At 37.3% G+C, this 16,317-nt stretch overlaps 1 protein-coding gene across 1 annotated transcript in view; it reads right to left on the reverse strand.

The window, feature by feature from the left end:
* MSRA (methionine sulfoxide reductase A) overlaps positions 1–16,317 on the reverse strand; it is a 544,359-nt gene that overhangs the window by 164,923 nt on the left and 363,119 nt on the right. The window lies entirely within an intron of this gene.

Below are 16,317 nucleotides of genomic sequence, written 5' to 3' on the forward strand. Positions count from 1 at the left end.
ATAAAACACCAGAAGCTTTCCCAATAAATACAGGAGTAAAGGAGAGACATCCTCTTTCCCTGATATTATTTGTCACAGTTCTAGAAATGCTAGCAATAGAAATTAAGCAATTAAGAAGTGATAGGCAAAATGGAGACAAAACTATCCCTATTTGTTGGTTTACATAGAAAATCCTAGAGAACCACCAAAGAAAACAACTGAAATGGCAGTTCCAGTAAAGTAGGAGGAAACAAAGTAGATCCACAAAATATTTATGGAATTTTTATATAACAATTAAAAAAACAGAAGGAAATAACAGAAAGTGAAATCCTATTTAAAATAACTATAAAATGCACATACAATCTAGGAGGCAATGTACAAGGTACACAAGAGAGATTCAATTACAAAATGTTCCTTAAAGAAATAAAATACCTAAACAATCAGAAGCATATTTACTGCTCAAGGCTAGGTTGTGCCAATGACAATACTGAAATTAGTTTACAGATTTGGTGCTATACCAACTACCAAATATTACAAACATATTGAAAATGGACAAGTAGTCTGAGTATTAAAGAACATACCATAAGAAACTGGAAGAGAATTGGATTAGGTTCTTTTCACAGCTAGGGATGAATTTTAAACCAATTATGGGATAAAGATCAGTCAGTAAAGAGACACATATTAAGTGCTTACTATGTGTCAGGCACTGTGGTAAGTGTTGGAGATACAAAGAAAAGCAAAAGACAGTACCTGATCTCAAGGAGTTCATAATACCAATAAGTTATTTATGATATGTAGTGTAACTTGGAAATAATCAACAGAGGGGAGGCACTAGAATTAGATAAATAATTCAAAATATGTGAAATAGAAAAACTGGTACAAACAAAATTAAGACAACTATGAAAACAAGAAAAGTAGTCAATTTGGAGGAAAAAAACAATTTTGTATCAAATATCTCTGAACAAGATCTGACATCTAAGACATATAGGCAACTCAGAAAAAAATATAAGATTAAAAAGCCATTTTCAAATGTATAAGTAGTCAAAGGAAATGAACAAAAGAAGTGGAATCCTATTAACAGGCATGTGAAACACTGCTCCAAATTATTAATAAAGAAAAGTAAACCTAAACAACTCTGAAACTTTATCTCACATCTAGCAAATTGTCAAAGATGAAAAATTTGGGAATAATCAGTGTTAGAGGGATTATGGAAAGACAGTCACAGTCATGTATTATTGGTGGAGCTATGGATTTATCCAACTATTCTAGGGGAAAAAAACTGGAAATATCCTGTATTCCTCTTTTTCCAGTTTTGTTTTGTTTTTTTTTAGATTATGAAGACATAACAGAACCACTCCTAGACCTTCTCTCTAATTAAACTTCCTCTATAGCTTCTGATGATGATAGGATTCAGAGGAGACATGTATATCATCTTCCTACATTAGAAAATAAGCAGCTTATTCTTCTTTAGCCTCTTGTCTACCTTTATATATTTTTCTCTTGACTCCTGTATTTGCACTTCAAAGTTTCTATGTGCTGATCTTTTCATCAGGAAAACTGAGAAGTCATCCATTTCTTTAAAGGTTCATTTCTCCCTCTATAGGATCACTTTCAGTTTTGCTGGGTAAGTTATTTTTGGTTGTAAGCCTAGAGCCTTTGCCTTCTGGGACTCTCCAGTCCTTTAGGGTTGCGGCTGCAAAATCATGTGTGATCCTGACTATGGCTCCTTGGCACTCGAATTCTTTCTTTCTGGCTGCTCAAAGGATTTTTTCTTTGGCCTGGAAGTTCTAGATTTTGGATAGAATGTTCTTGGGCATTTTCATTTGGAGGGGGTTATGGTGGTAAATGGTGTATTCTTTCGATCCATCTTGCCCTCTTCTAAGAGATCTGTGCTGTTTTATGATTTATTGAAATATGATGTCTAGGCTCTTTTTAGGTCATGGTTTTCAGGCAGTCTATTGATTCTTAAATTTTCTCTCCTCAATCTATTTTCCAGTTAAATTATTTTCAATGATACTTTATATTTTATTCTATTTTTGCCAGTTTTTTTTTTTACTTTGATTTGTTTCTTGTTATCTTGTGGAATCATTAGTTTCTATTCAATTCATTCTAATATTCAAAGAGTTTGTTGCTTGGGCAAGGTTTTGTATCTCTTGTTGCAAGGTGTTAATTCCCTCTCTGATTCTTTCTTTTCACATCTCTCATTTCTTTTCCATTTTCCTCTAGTGATCTCATTTCATTTATAAAAACATTTTAACTTTTTTAACCTTTTACTTCATCTCCTCCAGACATTCTAGTTTAATCTGTGCCCAAGCTATAATTTTCTTTGCTTGTAGCTGTTTTGTAGTCATCATCTTCTTATGTGTTTTGTTTTGAGCATCCTTGTCACTCTAATAGCTCTTCATAGTGGAATTCTTTTTTTTTTTTTGGTCAGCTCACTCTTCTAGGCTACTTCCTGAATTCATACTTAATGGGAACGACAGGCTATGTGCACTTCTAGAGGGAATATCTACACTAGTCCTTCTGCTGGATTCTTGAGGTACTGCATGCAGTATTATTCAAGGATCTCAGGGACAATTCAGGCTGGGAATCTGTAAACTTTCAGTGCTCCCAAAGTAATCTAATCCATGGCAAAACCCAACAGTTGTCCCTCTGATCTGAGCTCTGCAAGTTTCTGATCTGGCTTTGGGTCTACCCTGCTCAGAATTACAGTAGATTACTGTGAGACTCAGCTGTTATCAGCTGGCTGGAAAGTTCTGCTGGTTCACAGTGACAAAACTGTAGGCTTTCTTTTGGTTTCAAATTTCTTCCCTGGTCATTACTTTACTGGGGTGAGAAAGTAGAACTGAGACTCCTGGAGTTCTAGTCACACAGCTATTGCTCGTTTCTGAACTTGCTCCCTGCCCCATATAGAATGTAGAGCCCACAGCAACTTCTCAACCTGCAATGCTAGCACCAGGCACAGCTTCCCTCCTTGGTCTGCATTAGATCTGTGACCTGTAACTGGGTAGTGAGCATGAGTGCTGGCAGGTAGCACTTATTCCTATATCATGCAGAAGTTTAGGTTCCCTCTATGCTGTATCTAGGACCTCTTCACGCGCTGGTACACAGCTTCTCCATGAACTGGAATGCTCAGTAGGATTTTCTCCTGGACCAACCCTATCCCCAGTGTCTGAAGACCTCTCTGTCTCCTTTGGCCCACTTGGTCTAGAAAAAGAACTCAGTGTGAAATTTTTCTTGAAACTCCTAATCATTGCACATGTATAACCTATATTAGATTATTTACCATCGCAGGGAGAGGGTAAGCCATTATGAAACTTCCTATATGAAGAATTGTTTGGTGACATTTAATCTGTGAGCTATTCACTGCCACAAATAATAACCCAAAGAAGAAATCAAATCAAACATGTACTGAGTAGTTTTTGGTTTAATGGTTCCACTAACCAGTGGATTCAGATAACTCAAGTTTCTTCTAAGTATTTAGTCATTGTCTAGTCAAATGCTATTAATCTCAGCTCTAACATAGTCTTGTCCATGGGTCACAGTTATTTGCATATGAAACTATTATATACTGGCTTTTACTCCATGGTGTGAAATATGAGACTTGAGAATTCCAAACACACTTTTATTTAATAAGGGCTATTAGCAAACTAAAACCAGTGAGCCTTGGAAAAGTAACAGAAAAAACATACCAAGAATTTGACCTAGAGGCCGTGGGGAATAGTGGAAAGAGAACTGGACAAAGAACCAGGAGGCCTGGGAACAACTGCCAGCTTGTTCTTTAGCCGTAACATATTTGCAGACAACAAACAGACTAGCATGAACAAATCAATCAGATGGCCGCTAAACAACTGAGCTAGGTTGCAACCTATGTTTATGGTGAATCTAGACAGATTGAATAAACTATGTTGGACAAATTGACCAGTTTCAAAGCTGCTGGGGCCATTTAGTTGGTGCACATAAACTTGACATTGGAAAAGTGAAGAATTATTTCATATATATTAAGAAAGAAACAGCTGTATTTGTGTTTTCTCTTGACAGAGTACTTGAGTATCAACAAAAGGAAATTAGATTAAATACTTGTTTTTATACTGATAATATTATCAATATATCTATAAGGGATATGAAGGAAGAAAATTTCAAAAGGACAAAAATATATCATTAAGCTTGAAACTGGAGCAAGAAAACAAAAAGTTAGGACTGACAGAAGTGGATTTGCCCAGTTTGGACTGTAAGAGCCCAACAGGTGAATCCTTCAAATATTATTGTTGTTGTTGTTCAGTGATTTCAGTTGTGTACAACTCTTCATGACCCCATTTGGGGTTTTCTTTGCAAAGATACTGGAGTGGTTTGCCATTTCCTTCTCCAGCTCATTTTACAGATGAAGAACTGAGACAAACAGAGTTATGTGACTTGCCCAAGGTCACACAGTAAGTGTCTAAGGTCAGATTTGAACTCAAGAAGACAAGTCTTTCTGACCTTCAGACCCTGCACTTTATCCACTGCACCATCTAGCTAGCCTTAAGTATTATAATTAATTCAGATTGAGCTCAATTCTTTATGACGCTGCTCTCTATTTGACAAATTTTATCAAAATTATCTTTCAAGAAGGAGAGAGAAAATCAGCAAAAATGAAACAAAATGGACTTTCTTTTTCTGGCATATTGAAACATTCATTAATTGATAACCAACAATTCATTTCAACAAGCATTTATTAAGCACCAATAAGAAATTGTGCTTGAGAGTAGGATTACATTTATATAGAAAAATCAATGCAAGATAATTTGAGGAGGGCATGAGCACCAAGAACCAACAGAGTTAGTAAAGATTTCCCAAATGAAGTGAAATCTGAGCTGAGATCTGAAGAAAACTTAAGAGTTCTAAAAGGATCACATAGAGGCAGCATGGGGGCAGAGCTGGATTTGAAGTCAGAATACCTGGATTTGTAGCCAGCTCCGCCGTCCACCTGTGTGACCTTAGCATCATCATTTAACTTCCTGAACCTCAGTTTTCTCATCCTCAACAAGGAAACTGGACTAGATGATCTGGAACGTCCCTTCCAGCTCTAAACCTATGGTCCTGTTTATTGAGTGCCCACTCTATCCTTAGCACTGGGGGTAATAGTAGCAACATAAGATACTTCTAGGAGTTGACAGTGTAGTGAACGAGTAATAGTCACACTTGTGAAACAAAAGCGAACAATATAAGATAAAAATATAACAAAGTACTAAAATTTTCAATAACAAGTATTATTAATTTAGTTGTTCATAGGAGAGTCATTCAATGAGGGCTGTAGTGGTCAGGGAAGGTGCCATTGAAGAATTCCTCTGTTTTCTCATCGATGAAAGTGAAAGGGTTGGACTAGATAATCTGCAAAATCCCTTCCAGCTCTAAAACTATGATCCAATGAGCCTATACATGACTAAAGCCAGACCTCAAAGGACTAGAAGGGTATTTGGAGAGGAAAAGGAGAGAACAGGAGTTTAGGGTGAGGGAAACATCATCACAAAAGGTACAGTGGTGAGTGAAGAGACTAGCCTTCCCAGATTGGAGGGCTTATAGTGGGAAGCAGTAGGAAATAAGGTTATATAGGGTCAGATTATTAAGAGTATTAAAAGCTAGGTACATGAGTTCAGATTTAGACATTATAGGCATCATTTTATGGAATTCTCTTGGGATGAATTTAATAATAATAATAATAATAAAGACAGAACTAGCTCTCATATAGATTAAACAAACATTGAAAATTCTGCCAAGAGCCTCCATTTTCCCCCCATGGCTTCAGAAAAACAGAGGATAAATTAAGGATGCTATGAGGCTGCTTCTTTTCCCAGGAAAGCAAGCAATGGACTTGATATGCCATACTTAAAAGGAGCTGTGTTGGATGTACAGCAAATTATTGGCTCAGAAATAACACTTTTGTACTTAACATTCTTCAGAAATGCTCTAGAAATTGATTAATGAGAACAGAGCTTTTTGGCATTCATGAAGATGTAGTGACCTCCTCGCTTTTACCAACTGTTTGAGATTTCTCCATCAACCTTTTTTTCCAAATAAGATTCCATTTATAAGTGGCAAGCTATCATGGGATTCCTCTGAAATTCCCCCATTCATTCTATGCAAAAGATTCTCTTTGTCTATATCTCTGTCCCTCTCTAATATGTATCTATTTCTATATCCATATTCATCTATATCTGATAATTACTGCAACTAAAAGAAATATTTGATAGGCTCTCTTGTCTGGTCAGTTTGCCCATGCTGGAAAAAAATTATTATATTCATTATATTCCCACCTCACTACTAATTTGCAACATGCAACTTTAAAGAGAAGAAGATATCTCTTAAATTTTTTTAACATTTTTTTCTTCAAGAAATACAGAGCTTCAAGTTAAGTTTCTTATTTCCTTAAACTACAAATGTATGAGTTAAGGTGTTGGTTAGTCATTTCCTTCCTCTCCAAATCAATATTTACTGAAATAGGATGGATGAACTCTCCTTCAAGTAGTTCACTGAATAATTAGTGATATAATTACAAGCAGTAACTGCTTTTCATGTTAATGTATTGCTGGATACTAGGCTTAAAACAGAACAGTGACATATTTTAGCCTTCACACATGTTTGGTTAATTCAGCTCAACATAGTTCAATTTATCAGCCCTTTATTAAACACCTACTAAGGACAAAGCACCGTACTAGACACAAGGGATACAAAGATGAAAAACATGTAATGGTTAAGAGTTGAGAGAGGATGGCAATACAGCATGCACACAAATAAGTATATTAGGAGGCAGAAAGTGATAAAGGCAAAGGAGAAAGGCAGAGGAAGCATTATAAGAAAAGGTGGGGAGAAAGAGAATGCTGACAGCCCAGGGTGAGATAGGTAGGTAAGAAGGAGAAAGAGGAAAGTTTTTATGGCTTAGGAAGAAAATCTATAAATGCTGAACCTCTTAGGAAGGACAGGAAGACTGCGAGTCAGGTGCTGCACTCCTTGTGAAAGAAGGGGTGTTGTGGGCCAGGGCATTAGTAGAATTGGAAAGGCTTGAGTTAAAGCCCACACTCCCACACACCATAATACTAGTCACTGTTGTGAGAAAACATGTTATGGAGCAGACCTGGGGCAGCTGGCATTTACCTTGCTCCCAATGTAGATTTATTTGGGACCCAGAAGTAGGCCCTTTGTGGAAGGAGAATATAAAAAGTTTTACAACTTGAGGAGAGGAACCCCTAAGGCTCTGGGAATCTCCTTGCCGAACACTTTTAATTTCCTTGATAGTGGCTTCTACATACCTTTATTTTCCTAGAACGGTTTTTACTGCCTCAGTGACAGCCTTTGTGGGAGTGGATGGACATTTTAATTGAAGAGATTGTTTATTTGAACTTTTGGACTCTGAGTGATCCATTGTTTCAGACATGGAGCTATGACCAAGACAATGGGGAACCATCAGGCGATAAGTTGACAATAGTCACCATAATCTAATTAAGATGAAGGATTTTAATAGAGTGAATTTCAAAGAAGAGGTTGCTTAGTTATGGTAGCAAAGGGAGAATCTAGAGGTAGAAATACGGAGCAAGAAGTATCTTTCTAGGACCAGTGTGAGAAGATACAACCAACACCGGAGAGGATGTCTGGGGATTCAGTGTCATCTGTGAGAAGCTGAGTAGATGAAAGGAGTACGAAATTAAGATAATCTGAAGGAAAAGGAAGGGAAATTTGTTCATTATGGAAGCAGAATTCCATAGGACTCAGTGGAAGAGGAAGCAGATATAGAATAGGACAATGAAGGGGTATGGTTGAAGAGGAAGATGATGAGAAAAGAAGGACGGGTAAGGAGTGGAAGATAGTTTACTTCAAGGCAGCCAGTAATTAAGTAGCAATGGGATAAGGAGAGAAACTAGTAGAAGTTAGTAACAGAGCTGTGACAGAAAATAACAATTGCTCACACTGACATAGTACCTTACAATTTACAAAACACTTTCTTTCTAACAATTTTGTGAAATAAGTAATACAAGTAACTGGATCCTTATCTTTAACAAGAGGAAACTGAGGCTTAGAAAGGTAAAGTGACTTTTCCATGGGCACATAGATAGTAAATGACAGAGCCCAGGTTTTATGACTCCAAATAGAGTGCTAATTCTACTATATCACAACACTTCTTTATGCATGAATGGAGAAAGGTATGATTTTGGGAACTCAATGAATTGCCTACTTGAGGCTGTCAGGGTGTGAAGATCTCTCATTAGGGAGGGTACGGTAATAAACAGATTCAGCAAGGAGCAGAAGCTGTCACTGTCCATAAATTTTTTTTAAAAATTTTAATTTTATTCTGAACTTAAGAAATAAAACAAGCATTTCCATAATAGAATTTCCATAGAATAGAAAAAAGATAATTTTTACCTGAAAGTGCAAATCTATTATGTACTACTTGCTATTCCTTTTAAATACATAATAAAGTTATCATGTAACTTAATCTTTTTTCCTTTTTTTTCTACCTTCTCTTCCTCCTCGACCTAGTGATGGTTACCATTAGACACAAATATGTATATATGTAAAACCATTCTATACATACTTATTTATCACTTCTTTCTCTAGATGCAGATAGCATCTTCCTTCCTACGTCCTTCGTGGTTAATTTGGGTATTTTATAACAGTCAAAATGATTTAGTCGCTCAAAATTGTTCTTAATATTCTTACTGTATACAATGTTCTCTTGGTTTTGCTCATTTCACTCTTCATTATTTCATACAAGTCTATCCATGTTTTTCTAAGATCATTGAACTCATCATTTCTTTTGGCCCAGTAGTAAGCCATCACAATCATATGCCACAACACTGTCCATAAATTTAAAAACTTTAATTTGGTGGGAAAAGGAGGAAGAGAGGAACAAAACCACCTTGTGTGATCAACTACAAATTTCAAACTTATACCCAGAGAAGATGGAGTAATGGTAGACAAAAGCTAATTGTATTGTAATTTTAGGCTGCACTTTAGATTCTGTTCAAGCCAATCATATTGGGGAGGGGGAATGCAGCCTATATTTTTATTAACATGTTACATGCCCTACTTAACTCACAGGGGTGTTGTGAGGATCAAATAAGCTAATGTGTGTGAAAGGTCTTTGTAATTGTACAGCCCTATATGATGTAAGCTACTATGATACTTCATTTTGGCAAATATATATGGTACATCTGAATATAACATGTCATAGGAAAATGATTATCTTACCATCTATTTAATCATATGCAACAGGCTTTAGATGAAAACACACTAATACTTTCCAGTGTGCTGAGTAGCAGGCAGAAGCCCATATGATTAAGAACTACATTCCCCATGAGTCCCTAGGTCCATAAAAAAGGCTTCAAATGCAGATGAGCTAAGACTTTGAATCCTGTGAGACTGTGCCTTTTTACAGGATATGGAGGATAGGACACAATGGAAGAGATGGATATGGAGGATATGGAAAGAGAACTGAGGGAAGATTAAGAGAGCATCTGGCCAAGAAAGGATGATAGTAGACATTTATTTTGTTGAGGAGAACTAAAAGAGAGACAGGCAGAGAAACAGAGAGAGTGAGACAGAGAGACAGAGACAGACAGAGACTCAGAGAAAGACAGAGAGCCAGAGACAGAGAGAAACTGAGACCGTCTAATCAAAGATTCAGTCGCTGCAATGAGCATGTTCTTCCAATCTTTGGGCCAGCATCCTCAGAGACATTTGCTATGTCTTCCCCATACTAGAATGGGATTTTTGGAGGACACTATTTTCCAACACTATTCATTCAGGAATGAGTCCCTAATCCTCATGGAATATATGAATCTCCACCTAAAGAATCTGTAAGTCTCTCCTTTCTCATTTGTAGCAGGAAGACTACTATCTCCATCTTTATCTCTGTGTCTTTTTGTGCCTCCAGCTTTCTATCCTCCTCCCTCCTCTCCTCTCCTCAGCATTCTCTCAATAGTCAGCAGACAGGCTACATTGCTGCCGTATTCCTTCCCGTACCCCTACCTGCATGCAGATCCTTCTCTTGGGCCATGAGCCCCACGAGAAAAGTAGCTTCTAATCAGATGGGCTTCTGACTGGCACTCACCCCACTGGGAAGTGTAGCCTTGCCCTCATACAGCTCATTACACATAAAACACAGCTTACGTGTTTTAGGCAAGGCTTATTAATATGGGACAATCTAACTCTACCTGGTTATAAAATTAATTCTGTCTATTTTAATTTGATAACACCTCATTTTAAATTCAGAACATAAACCCTGTGCACAGCCCTTATTTCCCCACAGAAAAGTGTTGTTTACTACTATTTCAACAATTTCTTTGTTTTCTGAAACATTCAAGGGCACATAAAGATTAGTGTATTTGTAGTCCAAAGACCTGGATTCAAATCCTAAAGAGTTTTGTTACTTACTAGATGTGTGGCTTTTACCAAGTCACTTCCTTTCTCTAGGTTTCAGTTTCTTCATCTGTAAACTGTTATAAGCATATATAACAGGGATTGGATGGGCACAAACCTAGACTTCCCAAGTGTGTGGGACAGCAGGGAGAAGTTCATCCGATTAGAAACTAAATTTCCTAATAAGACCCCAAAGCCCATATGGAAATACATGACACCTCTAAGGTCCATTCCAGACATAAATCCAAAGATCTTATTATCACAGACAGATCAAGGAACCCCAAAGAACATGGACATTCTTGCTTAAATATTAAACCTTTGGCTTCTAGTTCTAATCTGTTGTTGTTCAGTTGTTTCAGTTACATCTGACCCTTTGTGACCCCATTTGGGGTTTTCTTGGCAAAGATACTGGAGTGGTTTGCCATTTCCTTCTCCAGCTCATTTTACATATGAGGAACTGAGACAAACAGGGTTAAGTGACTTGCTCAGGGTCACACAGTTAAAAAGTATCTCAGGCTGGATTTGAACTCATGAAAATGAGTCTTCCTGCCTCCAAACCTGGTGCTCTATCCACTGCACCACCAGTTCTAATCTGCCTGAGAAGTAAAACACAATGGATGAGATGACCTAACAGAAATGAGAAAAAAGAAAAGAACTATTACTATTCATCAGAGTTCATTCAGTGCCCCTCCCCAGCCTAACCAATATATTTTTATTATTATTACAAAACACCACGTAACAATGGAGTATATGATTATCTAAGTAACTACTATCATGACTACAAATCACATTTACATGGCGCTTCATTACAAAGTGTGATCACAGACAATACTATTTCATCCTTGCAACAACCTAGTGAGGTATGCAATAGAACTGCAATCTCCATTTTACAGATGAAGAAACTGAGGCTGCGAGGAATTAAGTGATTTGTCCAAGAACGTACATGAAGTAAATGGCAGGGTCAAGACTAAGGTTTTCCCCTACACTCGAGTATCATCTTATGCAATTTGAGATATTTAAATGACATTTAAAAATATATTAATAAGGACCTGTGCTACATGAGTAGGCACAGGCAGAGATCATACTAGGAAAATTCATATTATCTAAGACGCAGCATAGGCAGCCCTTGAAGTTGGGAGGCCCGGATTTGGATTCTGCCTCAGATGTTTAAGTAGGTATAAGATCATGAGCAAGTTCCTTAACCTATTGGAGCCTCATCTTCTGCATCTGTAAAATGGAAGCAATAATAACTGTACTACCTGTTTCACAGAAGTGCTTTGAGAAAAATGCTTTGCAAACTTTACAGCATTATGTAAATGTGAGGCATTATTATTACTATCATTGTTGACTCATTCAGCAATCAACGCATCATCCTTTAGAATTTCTAGGTCTTGTCATTACTATTTCATCACAATCCAACCACAACTTTCATCTAGTTTATCCTGCTTTTAGATGAATTCTAGTCATCTTCTTTAGTTTATTTCATTTTATTCAAATTGTTCTGTACCATACTATTTCCCAAAGGATCTAAAGTCCCACCCAGTCTTATGCTTCCTCACGAGATCATCAGGCTTTATTCTTCATCATTAGTGGAAATAATAAGTCCTATGGAATTGATGGTGTATTGGGTCTGATATTCTATTCACGAAAACATTTCAACATCATTATTCATATATTTAAATAGCCTGTTTCTTGCTTTTGTCATATTTTAATGTAATGTGGACACATCAAACTCTTGTTAATACTAGAAATACTAAGAAAAGGTGCTAAATAAAGTACATTAGATGCACTATCCCTCAAAAAAGTACAATCAACAATAAACCAATAATAATGCAGAGTATCAAAAATGGTCAAATTTTCTCCCCCCCCCAATTTTCTAGTTCTGAGATTCTTAAATGAAGATGAAACTTCTCTCAGAATACAAAATGCTGGTTTGGGGTTGTTTTAGCATTTTATGTGTGTGCAGCTGTTCTTCCCCTATAAGTATACACATCTGCTCATTAGCAATACAATGTAATTTCCAGTGTCTAATTATTTGCAGATGATAGATTCCTCATACACTGTCTAAAAAAAGTACAGTCCTTCAAAACTAGAGACTAATAAAAAATACCCACTAACTAAAAATGTTGAACACCATGAAGTGGAGACATTAATTTGGCAGGGCTTGTTGCCAACTTAGTAAGAAAGTCACAGAAAGAAAACATATATATTTTAATCTAGCCCATTGATTTTTCACTATGGAAGTCATGTTGGGCTCTTTTCTTTCCTTTGCATTTAGGAATGTTTTGTTATATGAGTGTGGGGAGGAAAAACCCTCTCCTCTTATTCCTTTCTTCCTCCTTTTATCTTTCTCCTTATCCCTCTTTTATTCCACTCCCTTCTCTACCTTCTCCCCGCAACCCAAATTCACTGACTGCCCCTGGAGAAGTAAAGCAAATCAGATTACATAAGATACTTTGTATCTTATGTAATCCACATTCCTATGGATCCACAATTTCACTAATGTAACGTCCACTGATGCAGACCCCAGTCTATCCATGCCTTCTTCTCCTGCACAGATCTAATGCTTGTCCTGCCATAAATCACCAACAGAAAAACTAGTCAGAGATATTTCCCCAGATTCTTTTAATATTTCACAGATACCTATGTAATATTACAGCTGTCCTCTCCCCGCTATGCGATTGGCCCACTTCCTTTTCTAGACATCCATTTCTCTAATGGAGCCTTTTAAACCATTTCTTCCTGACAAGTCATTGTTGGCAATATGCTTTAACCTACTAAAACCTATAATGCCTCTATTATTAACTTTTAGGTTCACTACTGATTTGAATTTTCTAAGATTATGGGTTTCATTGGTTTGAGGCATATTACATCCCTGGAAGAACATGTATGCTATATATACATGCATATACACATGAACGTATGCATACATACACACATACATACACATACATTAATGTGTTTTGAGGTAGAGGTCATTGAAAGAGTTGCTCTATTTTCAAATACAACTGAGCCTATTTTACTATTCAATTTTGGGCTTAGCTTACTGCTATCTATAGTACCTGTCCAAGATAAATGCACCAAGACCGATTCAAGAAGGGATGGGCATAGTTCAGTTTGGCTAGAAAGTCCAATCTATGAAGAGGAGTAAGTAGCATGAGACAAAGTTCAAATGGTAGGCTGGAGCCAGGTTGTAGAGAGCATTGGATGCCAGTCTCAGCAAAGGCTACTTTATTTGGCTGGAGATAGGGAGCCACTTAAGATTTTGGAGTGGAGGCGCATGATCAGAATAATGCATGAGGAAAATAACCCAGGTGGCAGTCTGAAGGGTGGACTGAGGAAGCAAGAAGAGCAGTCTGTAATCTAATTCTCTTAATTTGGTACCTGTCTCCTCCCCCCACCCCCTTTTCTAAGTCCCTTCTCAACCCTTAGTTTACATTCTGGTTCTCTGACACATTTGTGTTTTCACGACCCAGTCCTCCCAAGGACTCCAAACCAACAGGTTAGATACTTATTGCCATTTTTGTCCCTGATGCCAAATGGTCACTGCCTATCCACTACTGCCAGAATCCTTTGACACTGCACTCTACCCATAAGCACATGGATATTTGCCTGGTACCTACTGCTGAGCCTCTCTGAGGTGCTAAGCCAGCAAGCCTACACTCGCTTCCTTTGACTGCTGCTGGGACTTTACTCCATCATCTGCCCTTCTCCTGTGAAACTGCCTGGCCTCTCAGTATTGGTCTCTCAGCCCAATCCATTGTGATAACAAAGCCTTAGTTATAACAAGGACCTTGTAAAGACCATGAGAGTTTAATATGACATTACAAGGAGTTCACTTTGACTTCAGGAAGTTCATTGTTCAGCTAGGAAAAGCCAAATGTTTTCCCTTTCCTACATATCCTGCCCAGAATTCCACATATCCCAGATCATTTTAAAGGTCACCAGCTAGGAAGTCAATGAGGATGGATCTAAATGCAGGTTTTCTTGACCCCAAGTCCAGTACTCTACCCACGGTACCACCTAGCTCCCTACCACACAGGTAAGAAGTGGCAAAATCAGGATTTGTACCCAGACTTTACAGCATTAAATCACTGCTCTTTCTACTATACTACCACTCCTCATGCACATCTTATTTCTCTCTATCATACTCTAAAATTGATAGCAAATAATGTATTTTAAAATTCTCTCCTAGCACAGTACTCTGTACATAATACGTGCTTCATAAATGATTCTCAAATTTGAATTCCATATCCTCAATTACACAGACCTTGTAAATGGCAACAGGCATCTGGATATCTACAGACATCTCTCTGATTTTCTGGAATGAGATCACATGCTAGCTCTACATGGCATTGTTATTGAATAGAAGAGATGGTGATCAATGTTCTGTGATACTTTAATACTTAAATCCTTAGATGGACCTGTGAACTCATTCTTGTGGGTATTCCAACCACCAGTGAAGATCTCAACCTGACTCCTCTCTGAAAGGACCTTTCAGAGTTTGGGTTACACCAGCAGACAAGCAACCTGACATAGGAGAAGGAGCTCTACACCTGGAGTCGACAGACCTGGATTCAAATCTTAGCTCTTAACAGATGTGTGACTGTATGCAAGTCACTTTACCACTCTGGGTGGGTATTGATTTGTCATCTGTAAAATGAGAAATGAATCAGGAGTAGAGAACCTGAGGCCTTGAGGCCACATGTGGCCTTTTAGGTCCTTGGGTGTGGCCTTTGGACTGCGTCCAAGTTTTACAGAACAAATCCTTTTATTAAGGGGATTTGTTATGTGAAGTTTGGGTTCAGTCAAAAGGCCACACTTGAGGGCCTAGAGACCACAGGTTCTCCATCCCTGACCAGATAATCTTTAAAGGCCTTTCAAATTCTATAGTTTATGTTATCATCCTTCAAGAAACTAGGGTTGCCTCCATGATATAATAAGCACCAGAGTAAGCTTTTCATAGAGGTAACAGTTCAAGAAGGGAGATGAAACATGAAATTATACAAATAATAATAATTGTTGTTATTATTGCTTTTTTTCTTTTTCTTTATTGTCCTTGCTGTCACAAGAGAGACTGGAACATAGGTCATACAAGTTTTGAACTGTTTTGAACTTACTCAAACCACCACCACTTGGGTACAAGAAGGTTGGGTTGAGTCTAAGAATGAACAGTCAAGAAACCTATCACCAAAATGGGCAAAAGAGTTCTCTATCTTTCCCAGAAGTACTTTTTACCAAGAGATACATCCCTTGTCCTACTAACATTACCTCCACCAACCCTTCAAAATGTAATATAGGTTTTCAGATATAGGATATATCAAACCTGACTATTATATTTATTGTAGTGATACCACACACAAATACCATACAAACAGGACTATTGTGAAATTGGTATTATTAAATAGTGATTCCCAAATAGGTGGAGATCTGTGAATAGCACATCTGTTACATAGGATTTTTTAGTTAATGGACTTTGTTATATTAGAATACCACACCAGCAAAGCAGTATTGGCATGGCCTTTAGGCCAGAACAAGAAAAATCTTGTGTACTGAGTATTATAATGGTATTCACTCACATGGGAGTCTGCTTTTATGCACATAAGAGTATAGAAAAAACTATGATTGCCATTGTTTGCACAGATATAAATTCATTTCTCTATATAATCTCCTCTATGGGGGATGCTTGAATGATAAACATCATGGGCCCCACTATAGTTGCCCCTGAGAACTGTGCTTTATGTTTTTAGTTCAATTATTTTTCTTATACATACACAAAATCTGACAACAGGGTTTTAAAATATGAAAAAATCTAAACCAAAGGAAATACAGGAAGCATAAATCAGAACAACTTTGGAATGGCTGAAAAAAGACATTAATTTCATAGACAAAAGCCTGCATTAAGGAGGCATAATGTAATAATCAAAGGTGAATGGATTTTCTACT

Source organism: Vombatus ursinus, unplaced genomic scaffold, assembly GCF_900497805.2.
Source record: "Vombatus ursinus unplaced genomic scaffold, bare-nosed wombat genome assembly UNPS02010219.1, whole genome shotgun sequence".
In the NCBI taxonomy this organism is placed as follows: Eukaryota; Metazoa; Chordata; class Mammalia; order Diprotodontia; family Vombatidae; genus Vombatus; species Vombatus ursinus.